Source organism: Bos indicus, chromosome X (genome assembly GCF_029378745.1).
Source record: "Bos indicus isolate NIAB-ARS_2022 breed Sahiwal x Tharparkar chromosome X, NIAB-ARS_B.indTharparkar_mat_pri_1.0, whole genome shotgun sequence".
NCBI classification, from domain to species: Eukaryota; Metazoa; Chordata; class Mammalia; order Artiodactyla; family Bovidae; genus Bos; species Bos indicus.
Genome location: NC_091789.1, coordinates 703,135 through 718,137, shown reverse-complemented (window position 1 = coordinate 718,137; position 15,003 = coordinate 703,135). Strand labels below are relative to the sequence as shown.

The window sequence follows — 15,003 nt, the reverse complement described above, 5'->3', positions numbered from 1 at the left end:
ACAAACAATGAATCATTATGTTGCACACCTGAAACTCATATAATGTTATATGCCCATTACACCTTAAAAAAACAAAAACAAAAACAAAAACAAATAAATAAGTCCACAAACCACACCTCACTCCACACCTTGACAGCCTCTGGCCTCCTTTTTCCTTTTTGATCAAGAATCTCTAACGTACCCCAAACAGTAACATAAACCTCGGTTGAATCAGAAATCAGATCTATAGGGAGCTCCAGGGAGATAGAGTCTGAAGCCCACTCTTTCTGTGAGAGGCAGAGAAAAGATGAAACCATAGAAGATGAAAATAGTAGGGGTTCTCAAGCCCAAACAATAGAAATCCATAATCCAGGATTTTCTGTACCCTGTGTACTCTGTGAAATGGAGGTAAAATTTTTTAACCTATTAATAGTGATCTTTGCTGAAATAAACTCCAAAAACAAAGAAAAGAAAAATTATTCCCAAACTTCAGAGATTTAACTATATTTAGTAATAAGTGATTGGTTTCCCAGGTGGCAGGAATGGTAAATAACTCGCCTGCCAATACAGGAGATGTAAGAGACATAAGAGATGCAACTTTGATCCCTGAGTCAGGAAGATCCCCTGAAGGAGGGCATGGCAACCCACTCCAGTATTCTTGCCTGGAGAATCCCATGGAGAGAGGAGCCTGATGGGCTACAGTCCATGGGGTGGCAGAGAGTTGAATGCTACTGAAGTGACTTAGTGTGCACGCACACAGTAATAAGTGATTAGAGTAAGTCATAGTCTCACAATTGTTTCCAGGACCAGTATGCTACCTTGAAATTTAAAATAGCCAGTCAAGTTGGCTAGATGAATGTTATATAGAATACTTCTGAAAACAGAGAGAAAAAATTACCTGAGAGTAAGACACTGAAAATGTTTGTCTTTTTTTTTTTTTTTAATTAAACCTATTTCAGTATATATTGCTTTGGAATCATAGGTAGTTTTGGCACTACCTAATTTTATTTGGTCTGCAAGTTCCTTTCTAGAGATAAAATCCCTAGTGAAACTCAATTTTTACATTGTAATAAAACCTGTCTTTGCTAGGAACATTAGATGATTTTTTTTTGCCCTCTTATGGCTCATAACATTTTATATTGAGTTTTTCTTTTTTTTTAATTGGTTGGAAAAAAATTATTTTTACAACTGAGGAGAAAGGCAGCACATTTTTTATTCCCTCATATTGGAAATACACAAATATTTGGGTTTTTTCCCATGTATACTACAGTGTTATATTTCAATTTCTATCAATATATACTCTACAGTGTGCCACCACCAAAGCAGAAAGGGAAAACAGGTAAAGGGGGTCAGCTGGATGGTTACACTGACTTTTATATGTATTTTGAAAAATCTGTTTAAGATATATCTTGAATTTGGGCATTAAACTTAGAAACATCTCTTTAACTTTCAGAGATTGAAAATAAAAACTTGTTCTAGGCAAGATTTCAATGTCTTTTCTCTGTCCATCAGTAATTTTCTATAATAAAGTTTGAATGTATAATAGTAGCAAATAACTCTTTTCTCAATCTGACTTGGCATACAAAGCAATATAGCTAATAGTAGATATGCTTCTGCAAAATATGCACACAAGACTGACCAAGAATTCTGGAGATGCGTTGTATTCAGGACACACCAGCCTAACACGTTCATAGCTCCCTTGTCCCTGTTGAAGTACTGCATGTATGTAGCAGTCATTGAGATTTGCTGTATCCTAGGGTTTACGGACTGAGTTATAGTTTTGATATATGCCTAAAGTGACCCTTAAACCAAGACTGCATCTGGACACAGATGCAAATAAATGAAGGTACATTCAGGCAGTAGCTATGCATTTTCACATTTGCCAAATAGGTTTCAAAGAGCCACTCATTCTTGCCTGCTGTATTACAATTTGGCCTCTCTGAAGCTAATTGGAGAAATAATATAGAAAATCTAAGGCCAGGCCCTTTGTGTTGAGAAAGTCTATTTTAATTTCCACGGCAATGGTAACTCTAAAATGAGGCAAAAACATTGTTTGAATTGGATCTTGTCAAAAACTCATCACAATCTGAAATACATGTGCGCTTACTTGACATAGAAGCACGGACCGCTTTGTACATACAAGGCTTGGTATGAGAGATCCTTAAGCATTCAGAGGCAGAGTGGAGCAGTCATTATGAACATAGTGATGTGTACTCATGGAGACTTGAGCCACTTCCTATATATGTGACCTTGGGAAGTGTGTATGACCTCTCTGAAATACACTGTTTCTTTTGTATTAACTATGTATGTGAGGCAATAATAATATCTATCTGATTGATAAAGCTGTTGTAGAGATGTCAAATGAAATATGCAAGGTGCCCAAAACAGTAGCTAAAAAGTGGTAGAAATTTAATAAACAGTAGCTTAAACCATTTCGAAATGGCAGTGTGACCAACATACTGGGAAAGAAACTTAAGTGAGAAGAAATAGCTGTACGTTACTCCTTTATATTTGATGAAATATTTTATCATAGGTTCAAATTAAACAGACTTACTGAGATAACTCTGGCTATTAAAATGCAATCTCTTTCAGTAATCAGGAAAAAAAGTATATTTCACTCCTTAGGCAAGTGCAAGAGTCTCATAAACTTATTTTTAGTTCAGTGGATGACTCAGCAGCACTGATTTACTTGAAATTCAGTCCAAACAAATTGACGTCTGAACTGTCTATATAAAGCATCATTAGAACACATACTCAGTGAAACAATGAGGTGGGGCAAAGTTCCATCTTGTAACATGTTAAAGATTGATATTTGCACACATTTCAGCTACTCACCTTACTTCAGTTTTAATCCTCCCTTCAAAGAAGATGGTGTGGACCATCTGCAAAGGAGCCCACTAGAGCATTTGTTTAGAGGAAAAGTACTAGGTCTGAAGTTACAGAAGGTGGAGTCAAATGAGGGTATCTTACTTAAGATATTCAGGAGTAGAAACAACCAGAAAATGACTTTGAACCAGAGTTCTTTAAAAGTTCTGAGACTGAATCAGAAACATGCAAGACTGGTGAGTACAAAGGACTAAGAACCTGGGAAAATGCCAAAGATCAGTAGCCAGAAAAAGAATGTAACAAAATAGGAGAGGGTCACGAGTGAACTGAGGAAAAAAGAAAAGGCCATTATTGTGGGGGTGGGGAGTGGGGGAAACCTATCAAGATGCCATACTTGATGAGATATGTTGACTTAATGATATAACATTGTGGTAGATGGTGCTTCAGGTGGCACTAGAGGTAAAGAACCTTCCTGCTAATGCAGGAGACATAAGAGATGCAGGTTTGATCCCTGGTTCAGGAAGATCCCCTGGAGGAGGGCATGGCAACCCACTCCAGTATTCTTGCCTGGAGAACCCCCGTGGACAGAGGAGTCTGGATGGTTACAGCCCACAGGGTTGCAAAGAGTCACACACAACTGAGCTACTTAGAATGCATGCACAGATGCCTTCAGAGAAGTTTATGCTCTTAAGATCATTGAAGGACTTTGGCCAGAATGCCACACTTAGGCATGTGGTTAGCTCAACTAGTTAGAGTGAGTTAACATAAGGTTTGACTTTTACCTAGCCAATAAATGGTCTTCTTCAGTTGCTGCTATTAATTGAGCACATATTATATGACAGGAAAATGATATACATTACCCCGTGTGGTCCTTGCAACAGCCTAGGTGATAGCTACTAGTGCTGCTAGCATTTTAGAGATAAAGAAACTAAGGATCAGAGAAGTTAAATAACTTGCCCCAAATCAGCAGGCAGGAAATGATCTCAGGATTTGAGCTCTGGTTTATCTGACTTCAAAGCCCATGCTTTTAGCTATTATGTATGGTTAGCTTTTAATTCACAGAATCCGAGCATAGCCCAGGGTGAGCTGTCTTACAAATATGTATCACTAGCCATAGCAGGATCTGAATGTGGGTGGCCCAGAGCAAATCCATCACCACCCAAGGGAAAAAACACAACAATTAAGGCCAGGTCCTAATGATGACCTTCTTCTTGGGTACACGTCCTTTTGGCTGCCTCATTTCACAACAGAATGCAAATACTAAATTGTCATTTAAAGATCTATTTAATTGGTAATTTGAAATAGCTACCACCCAATATATATTAAAGCTAAGTGGAAAAAAAAAACATATTTGTGAAGGTTTATATGTGTTTTTGTAAAGGCATTTGTGTTTTTGTTTTCTTTGGTTTTTGTTTCATTATTCAATATCTTTTTAACAGGAAATTAGAGAGATACTTCTCCCTGGTCTTAAGTATCAGTAATAGTAGTGTTTCTTCAGGGAACACTCATTAGCTTTTGCTTGTTTATTTTTGTTTTATTGCAAGTAGGTGATGGTGGGGCTTTGTGGACAAATATTCCAATGGCTTTAAATCCTGACTACACATTAGAACTACCTGGGTAGATTTTCAAAAATATAAATATTTGGACCCAATCCCCAAAGATTCTGATGCACTATGTCTAATTTGGTCCTAAGAATCAACATTGTAGGTCTCTCCAGGTGATTCTAATGCATAACCAAAGTTGAGAGCCATGATGCTGCTTATCAAGTTTAGATGCTCCTTCTTTGAGAAAATGCTTGGAAGACATAGTCAGAGCCATGGTCCCCTCATAGCCAGCATGTTAGGGCTTTGAGGTATGCATAATTTTTTTTTAGTCTCATTCCTAGCACCATTTTATGTCTCATCTTTGTTTTTTTCTCTTTTAGTTTCTCACCTACTAACCAGAGGGGTTTTTGTAATAAAAATATCTCAATATTCTAGATTTCAATGTAAATTACATTTTTAGAACATGTTAATGTTTACAATCAAAATAATGTATTGAAAACTTTGATGTTTACAGGTTATAAAATATGGTTTAAGGAAGTTATCATGTTCACTCTCAGTTTTTGCAGAATTTTAAGGATGCAAAATTCTACTCTGCCCTCGCCTTTTCATTATTGATGTTCCAAGTAATAAAAATAAATCTAAATACTACTGGCTCAATTCACTCCTGATTCATTTTCCCATGTTTCAATAGCACATAAAGAGCCAGTATATTGTTAAAATAAAGCATGCCATATTAGACTACACACTGGTAACTATGTAGCTCTGTGATCTTTGACAAGTCAGTTAACATCTCTGTTTTTTTTTTAACCCTAAGGAAAAAAAACATGGAAAGTGGTGAGAACTGGATTAAATTCCTTTTCTTTATACCAGTTACAAAATCTGTGAGTATTAGACCCAATTTTGCATTTTGGATTTTTTATCATTTTTCTATTAAATTACAGTTAGTGGAGTCAGAGCATCTATAATGACAACTTTATTGCTACTAGACTTATCACACAATAATATGCACGGTTACATTTTTAAGGACTTCCCAGATGGCACCAGTGGTAAAAAACCCACCTGCCAATGCATGAGACATAAGAGACATGGGTTCAGTCCCTGGGTTGGGAAGACCCCCTGGAGGAGGGCCTGGCAACGCACTTCAATATTCTTACCTGGAGAATCCCATGGACAGTAGAGCCTGGCAGGCTACAGTCCATAGGGTCCCAAAGAGTCAGACATGACTGAAGTGACTAAGCATGCAGCACACACATTTTTAAATAATTTGTGAAAATTCAAAACAAATGTTTATTTTATTGAGTAAATGAATTAGTCAGAAGAGAGTTTAATATTAAAAGTATACCAGGGGCTTCCCTGGTGGTCCAGTTGTTAAGAATCTGCCTTGCAATTCAGGAGACTTCAGTTCGATCCATGGTCCAGGAAGATCCCACATGCCGTGGAGCAACTAAGCATGTGTACCACAACTACTAAGCCCTCACTCTAGAGCCCCACCAACTAACTAAAACGCCACTAACTAAAACACAGGTGATTCTAATATCCACAAATTGTCTTTTGCATCCTTTGGTAACAAGAGAAGCCCACACATCACAATGAAGAGTAGCCCCTGCTTGCCTCAACTAGAGAGAGCCGTGTGCAGCAATGTTGACTCATCACAACCAAAAACAAATAAATAAGTGAATCTTTTTTTTTAATATATCAGAGTACTGAAAAAGCAGAAAGTATCACTGAGATATCACATACATAGTAGCTTCAAAGGAGCAGAGATATCTCCTAGGGTTGGGGCAACTATTAAGTCAGGTGGGCTTAACTGGGGATTCCTTGATCAGAAAACTCTTTAGCAGTATTTTGAAAGGACAAATCCTGATCAGACAGCAGGATAGGGTGATTTTTATCATATGAAGCAAATATTATTTGAAGCAAAGCCATCTCCTGTTTTCCATCTCCATTGCTACCACCCTAGCTGAAGTCACTGTCACTCCATGCCTGAACTGACTGAATAGGCTCCTACCTGGTATCGCTCTTGGCACATTTACCCACAAACAAATCACCCTCTGTTTGTGATCCAAAAAGATAATTTAAAAAATCAGATTATGTAGCTTTGCTGTTTGCAATTCTTAAAAATGACTTACCTCTTCACTCAAAAAGCTAACTTCAAATTCTCTTCCATGGCCTACAAGTGCCTATTTGATCCCACTTGTGTCTAGCTCTCTCACCTAATTTCATGGTGCGTTCTCTGCATTCCAGCCACGTTGACCCTTTAGCTCCTCAGATCTCTCATAATTCATTCTGCTACACAGTCTTTGTACATGTTGTGCCTGCTTTATGGGATGATTACTTTTCTTTCTTTTATCTAGTTAACACTTACCTGTCCTTCAGATCTTAAGTCAAAAGTCTCCTCCTCAGGGAGGCCTTCCCAAATTAGGTTGGGTTCCCCTCCTATGGGCTCTCAGGACACCAAAGAACTCTTTCCTCACTGTTTATACACTTATTTGACTAAATCTGTCTTTCCCATTAGACTATAACCTCCTTGGGGACTGAACCAGATCCATGTTGTTCACTACTATATATCCTGCATGTAGCACATGGGAGGTGATCAACACAGCTACAATATTTTTTAATGAATAAATTAATAGATTGCTTTAAGGACACAGGCTGGGTCTTATTCCCCACTGCCTAGTGCAGTGCTTACATTTCATATATACTCAATAAAGGTTTGTTAGAACATAAATGGGCCTGAAACCAAAGAAAGTTAGATTTTTTTTTCCCCCTACTCATCCAATTGTCTGTCAGGGGTCATCATAAACGTGTTTTTAGAAGGCTCTTCATTTGATTTTGTTGGGGTGAGTGAATGATTCCTTAGCAGAGCAATTCTTATATGCACATTTTGAAGCTATGAGATGAGCAAGAAATTCTAGTGTCTAAAAGCCTGCTCAAACATTCTCCTCTCTAACTCATAACCAGATTTTATTTCTGTGACCAGTAGCACAAATGAAAATGCTCACAGTACAAGGCAAAAAGAAAAAGATTGTGACGATATGTTTTTCCAATAAGAAGCAGAGAGATGACATGCTACTTACTTATAAATTCATTGATAGTTACTTTTTTCACATAAAAGCCAAAAGGCCAATTTATGATTTTACATTTATTTGTCAGCAAGACCACATTGTTGAATCCAATTTCATTGTACCTTCAAGGAGATGCAAAGTTCTTTGTCATTTGAAAAAGACAATGCAGACAGTATTAATACCAGAATTACCTGACTGCTCAAATATTTTTATGTGTAAACCCAATTAAGTTTGGATCATTAAAAGTGATCACAACAAAATTAATCCACACTAGTGATAATACTCACCTTTAATTGAATGCTTACTCTATGCTAGGAACTGAATAAGTGTTTTGGATTTATCAGTCCTATGGGATAAGTATATTTATTTAGCTTCATTTTTACATAAAGGAAACAGAAAGCTTAGAGATGTTAAAATACTTCCTGGAGTCCCAGTTAAAATCGGTTCTCTAGTTACAAACACAGAAAGACAGTGTTACTGCTAGTTAGTTTACTAGTCATGTGCTCCTGTCTTTTTCAGTAATTTGACTCCTGCCTCACCCGCCTTCCCTCAATTATCCTAACCCATGAAACAATGCTTATTTTGCCTCTCCTTGTCACTGCTTTGGGAATCTACTTCCCATACGAATGACTATAGCAAATAATTATTCTGAACCACTCAGAGACGTGATCTCATCATGGATAGATTTTAATTTCATGTTTTTGCCCTGATAAGGCAGCAGATTACATGTAATATTTGTGTCTCTTTCATAGTAAACACTTAGGAAAGGAAAGCAAATAAGGCTTTGTGGTTCAATGGAAAGAGCTCATGTCTGGGATTCTAGTCCCCAAGCCCCACAAACTAGGTATATTATCTTAGGCAAACTACATAAACTCTCAGCATCTTCAGATTTGAATAAGTTAAATTTCTTCTCACTCTAAACCACTCTGGGTATATGATTTTTCTTTTTGCCTGTAACTGAAGTCCATCTTTGAAATTCAAGGAAGAGATATGAAATAAAGTCATTGTCATCCTACTCTGGGCATTGAAAAAGAGAATTACCAATCCTTTTTTTCCATGGCCATTTACACAGCTCAATGAATAACTAAAATTCAGAAACAATAAAATCTCAGTATAATAATAATAATCCCTTCTCCCTTTGTAAAACATGGCATGATTTGCCCCAATGACTTGGTAAGCATAAGAGGATGGGACTCATATACCATCACATCATCAAGTATGTAGAAGTTTATTAATAAAATTTTGTTGAACTATAGGACTTCCCTGGTGGTTCAGTGGTTAAGACTCTGCACTTCCACTGCAGGGTGTGAAGGAAAGTTACACGGCTCAAACAGCCTGGAGTTAAAACTCCCCTCCAGGCCCTCCTCACCATTCTACTGCAAAACAAAGAACTCTCTCACCCGAAGAAAAATGGGCATTAAGGTTGATTACGCTCAGCTCCCAGCTTGTCCCAGCCTCTGGCCGATCTCCAGAATTTCTTGCCCCAGCCGTTTAAGAGATAACTAACCCGAACAACCTTGGAGAAGAACAGGCCCCCTTAAGACAGTAGATTTCCACATATATGCCTATATGCTGCTGCTGCTTCTAAGTCGCTTCTGTCGTGTCCGACTCTGTGCGACCCATAGACAGCAGCCAACCAGGCTCCCCCATCCCTGGGATTTTCCAGGCAAGAGTACTGGAGTGGGGTGCCATTGCCTTCTCCGATATGCCTATATATACTTACTCTTTTCTGAGTTAGTGTAGCACTCAGTAATCTGACTGCTGCCCCTGCTTGCCTCATTAAAGGTGATCTGTTCCTGTAAAGTGCTGGTATTGTTCTTTTTCTGAACCTCACCTTCTCTAACTCCCTTACCCTACAATTTTTGGTGTTGAAACCCAGGAGGTTGAGGTTCCTTCTCATTCTCCATGGCCAGCTCTTCAGAGCATGGAAGCCTGCTGAGCTCACTTTCCTGCCCCGGCTTTGAAGACCTCTTCGAGAGGACGTTCTGTGCCTTTGTGAGTGTTACAAGTCCTATGTAAGGGCTTTATTGGTTTCCCATGTAACCTGAGGAATATTGGTCTCTCTCTCTCTCTTCCTCTTTTCTCTACACTTTCTTTTCTGTGAGACCCACCAACTCCAGGACAGAGGCCTTTTGCCATTCGACCTCCCTCCATCCACCATGAATTCATGCCTGACCCAGTAGCCCAGGTAAGCTCAGACAGTACTCTAGGGTGCCATAGACTATCGTCCTTTCCAGGTTCCCAGGGAACCCTCCAGCCAAAAGGCCTCTTGGGAGGTATTTGGGGGACATCCCTCCCTTCTTCAGAGTTTCTATCTTTGCCCGGTCAAAAGATTAGGTGACAATCTTTGCTCTCGACCAGACAGTCGCTTGCCATTTGCTATGGGGTCAAGCCAACCTGTCCCACGGAACTCTCCCTTGGCCTCCATAAAATGAAACCTCAAACCTCTACTCTTGACCGATCTCAAGGTTCATAAATTTGAGTTGCTTTGCACTCAAATTTGGCCTCAATACAAACTGGATAACCAAAACCGCTGGCCTGAGTTCGGGACTTTCGATTTCACTATTTTATCAGATCTCACAAACTTCCTCAAATGGAATGGCAAATGGTTGGACGTCGCCTATATTCAAGTCTTCTAGGACCTTAGAAGCTGTCCTTCTCTCTGCAAGGACTGTTCTACCTATCAAATCCTCCTCTGCTCTCTCTCCCCCTCCATTACAAAAGAATCCAAATCTAAAGCCCCTAAAAAGCCCCCTAAACCTTCAGCCCCCAATTTTGACCCAGCAGATGTGCCTCCTCCCTACCGCCCTGGAGAGAAAGCTTCCAGAGACGAGACCCCATTCTCTAAAACAGGAAGCGATGACTCCAAAACCCCCAAAAGAGATTTCCATCCCACCTCCATCAGCCAAAACAAACACATATTCCCTCTCAGAGAGTTAGTGGGACCAGAGGGCCCTATACGGATTCATGTGCCTTTCTCAATTTCTGATATGAGCCAAATTGAAGAAAAATTGGGATCTTTTTCAGCAAATCCTACTAGATATAGAAAATAATTCCTCTGCCTTACATAAGCATATCATTTAACCTGAAATGATCTGTATTACATCCTAAATGTCACTTTAACCCCTGATAGAAAGGAACGGATATAGCAGGCAGCCCAGACTCATGCTGATCAACTCCATAACCAAAATAGGACTAATCCAGTGGCTGATTATGCAGTCCCTTTAACTGAGCCACGGTGGACATATCAAGCAGGCAATGCTGGCATTCAGTACCTGCATCATATGATTACCTGTTTATTAGAAGGAATGCTAAAAAGCTCTTACATTCATGTTAACTATGATAACATTAGGGAAGTGACTCAAGAAAAAGATGAAAACCCTGTCCTTTTTCTTTCACAGCTTACTGAGGCAGTCCAAAAATACACTAATCTAGATATTTCCACCCCTGCCAGACTTCTGTACCTACACATCCAGTTCATAAGCCAGTTATCCTCTGATATTTGCCAAAAACTATGCAAGTTAGAGAAGGGCCCCGAAACCCCTCAGCAAGATCTCCTAGAAATAGCCTTTAAGTTTTCAACAATAGGGAGGAAGAAGCAGAAAAAGAAAAGGAAACAAAGGACAAATATGCTTTATTCACTGCAGCTATCCAAGGAAGAAATTCAACTCCTTTGGTCCATCAACCCTGGCCCATCAACCCTGGCCCACCTGTATGGGACCTAACCCTCCAGGCCCCTGCTTCAGATGTAACCAAATGGGACACTGGGCTAATAAGTCCTGCCCAAACCCCCAGCCGCCCACCAAACCCTGCCCCACTTGCAAACAATGGGACCACTGGAAAATGGATTGCCCTCAGACACTACCCACCAAATCTCAGGGTCCACCCCAGGCCCAACAACAATGGGCCAGGAACCAGACTCAGGGGGGCCCTGGCACCCCAGACCATGGTTCTTTGGATGAGGTGAGAGATGATCCAATTGTGCCTGAGTTATTCCAATGATGGAGCCCAAGCTCCAGATCCCAAGTCTGCCCCATACAGACAGACTCAGAACTTTGGGTAATTGGCATGGTGGCCAGACACAAAGTCTCATTCCTAATAGACATTGGAGCAGCCTTTTCACTTTTAACCTCTTTTAAGGGCCCTCTCCAACCTTCAGAAGTGGCCATTGAAGGGATCTCAGGCATCCTTTTTTATCCCAAAATAACTTCTCCTCTCCCTTGTTCCTTTGGTAAGGCAACACTAACACATTCTTTTATAGTAGTTCCTCAATGCCCAATCGCATTGATGGGACATGATCTTCTGGCTAAGCTACAAACTTCTATAAACCTCCCATTTTTAGATCCCATATCAATTCTTTGCATCCAAATGGCAACCAAACCCTTGACCAGCCCTCACTCCCAAAACCTGCCCCCTGACCTTCCCCCAATAGATCCTCAGGTCTGGGACACAAAAGTCCTGTCGGTAGCCTGACACCATTTCCCAGTACAGGTCTTTCTTAAAAATCCCACTCAGGTCATAACCCAACTCAATATACCCTGACCACAGAATCCTGACAAGGACTTAAACCAATAGTCTCCCGACTGCTCAAAGTCAGCCTCTTCTGGCCTATCTGTTCTCCACATAATACTCTTATACTGGCAGTCAAAAGGGACCCCACTCCTGGAGTCTAGTTCAAGATCTTTGCAAGATCAATGAGGCCATAATACTCGTATACCCCATGGTCACTAATCCCTACACCCTTCTCTCTCATATTCCCCCTGGCAGACTCTACTTCATGGTATTGGACCTCAAAGATGCTTTCTTTACTATACCTCTACACCACTCTTCACAGCCCCTATTTGCCTTCACCTGGACGGATCCAGACACATATCAATTTCAACAATTTACTTGGACCGTTTTACCACAAGGGTTTAGAGATAGCCGTCATTTTTTCAGTAAAGCCCTTCAAAGGGACCTACAAACTTTAGACCTAGGCTCTACTATCTTACTCCAATATGTAGATGATTTATTGTTATATAGTTCCTCTCACCACAACTGCCTAGTCCACACTGCGATAGTATTAAATGCCCTAGGCAACTTGGGTTACAGAGTCTCGCTCTTCAAAGCACAAATTGCTTCCACCACTGTCAATTACATGGGATTGCTTCTCACTCCCAAATCCAAAATAATTACAGCTCAGAGACTTCGAGCCTTGACACAGACTCCCAGGCCCCAAACCAAGAGGGAACTTCCTTCTCTATTAGATCTATTAAACTTCTTTTGAATATGGGTCCCAAATTTTGCCCTCCATGCAAAACCTCTCTACCAAGCTACTCGTGGAAACTTAGATAAACCTTTATTGGCTTCTACCTCTCTCCACAGCCCAATAGAGACTCTTATCAAACATTTACTACAGGCCCCTTCTCTTTACTTACCTGATTACACCAAGCCTTTTTTCCTTTTTGTACATTCTCGACAAGGACATGCTTTAGGGATTCTGTTCCAAAAAAAGGGGGGACATATGGAGGCCTCTAGCTTACTTATCTAAGCAACTTGATCTCGTCATGCTCAGATGGCCACCTGTCTCCAGGCCTTAGCTGCAACTACCCTGTTAATACCTGAAGCCCAAAAACTAACCTGAAATGCTCCTCTAAATGTATGCTCACCTTATTCCTTCAAAGATTTACTCTCTCATCGGGCTTTCTTTTCTCTGTCCCCTGCTCAACTACAGAACTTCCACGCACACCTCCTAGACCCGTGCCTTTCTTTTATGCCTTGTAAACCTCCTAAACCTGCTAGCTTACTCCCTACACCAGATCTAGAAGAAGAACACCTATCTCATGACTGTGTTCAGACCTTAGATATGACACTTAATCCCTTTGAACATATAACCAGATCAGCCCCTTACTGACCCCAAAGTCCCATCCTGGTTCATAGATGGCAGTGCCCAGAAACAAGCCCCATTTGGGGCTGGGTACACTATAGTTCAGGGACAGCTCAACAAAGTTATCCCCCCTTGCCTCATCAAGTCACCCACACTCTCAGTTCACACATCCTCACAACAGACTGAACTGATAGCTCTTACACAAGCTTTGACCGTAGTCAAAGACCAAAAGATAAACATTTACACTGACTCCAAATATGTCTATAATATATTACATTCTAACATTATAATCTGGAGGGAGAGGGGGATTCCTGACTCAGAAGGGCATACCTATTCTCAATGTTTCTTTCATTTCTGAACTCCTCCATGTGGCTCAGCTCCCAAAAACAAGCTGCTGTAATACATTGCTGGGGACATCAGTGACATAGTCCTATCTCCTTTTATATAGCAGATCACGAAGCAAAGCAGCAGGCCACCTCTATTAGTCCTGTCTTTACTATAGCCCAAATTGACAAGCCTAACATCTGCACATTACTTTCATATTTACATTCCCTTTTCCACCCCTCTACAAAAGTACTTAAGGCTTTCCTTCAGAACTTTATTGAACTGACTAAGGATGATGCAACTTATTTAAATAATCTTACCCAAACTTGTACCAACTGTCATCAGACAAATCCTAATTCTAACATCCGCCCCCCTCCTTTCCCCACCCACCAAATTTACAGACATCTTCCCTCACAAGACTAGCAGGTAGATTTCACCCACATGCCACCCGCAAAAAGGGTTAAATTTCTCCTAGCCTTTGTAGATACATTTTCTGGATGGATTGAAGCTTTTCTGACTACTAACAAATGAGCCCCTACTGTGGCTTGCCTTATTCTTACTGAAATCCTCTCCAGGTTTGGAATGCCTTCCTTGCTTCAGTCTGACAATGGGCCCGAGTTTACATCCCAAATCACCCAAAATATTGCATGAGCCCTTCAAGTTCCTTGGAGGTTTCACATTCCTTATCATCCCTGGTCTTCTGGAAAGGTTGAGAGAGCCAACTGAGTCCTAAAAGAAACGCTGACCAAATTAATGATCGAACTTCATCAAGACTGGACTAAACTCTTCCCTTTAGCCCTCTTAAAAGTCCTGGCCTTACCAACAAACCCCTTAAGTATCAGTCCATTTGAGGCCATGTATGGGAGGCCAATAATACCTTTGGGTCTCCCCCCCTCCCAGGACGGTCCCAAACGGCCATCTCACCTTCCTTTTCCTTTACTTGTCCAGACACAAGATGCCATTTGGCAGCATATGGATGACTTACTTCCTCGACCACACCCCAATCTTTCATACCCATCCCTTAAAATAGGAGACAAAGTTTATATGACAACTCAGTTCCACTCAGATCTAACCCTAAAATGGCAAGGTCCCTACATGGTAAGTCTGCTGACCCCTACCGCTGCAAAATTAAAAGAAATCACCTCTTGAGTACACATCACTCAGTTAAAAAAGGTTATGCAGCCCAATGATGAAAATGCTTGCCAGACTAATACTTATCAAGTTTCTCACACAAGCCCTACAACTCTAAAGTTCTCACAGCTTCCACTGGCCCCAACTGGTGACAGATGAGCCTGTCGGTTTCACAGCTGCAATTATTCCTGGAACAACTTCTGGCAGAAATCTGGGTCTCGAGTCCTCAAAGATCCACGTTTGGATACGTTGAAGATTACATTCCACC

General features: G+C 40.5%; 1 protein-coding gene across 8 annotated transcripts in view; it reads right to left on the bottom strand.

Moving 5' to 3' along the window:
• SLC6A14 (solute carrier family 6 member 14) overlaps positions 1-15,003 on the bottom strand; it is a 433,497-nt gene that overhangs the window by 119,318 nt on the left and 299,176 nt on the right. The gene's annotated exons all lie outside the window — the stretch shown is intronic.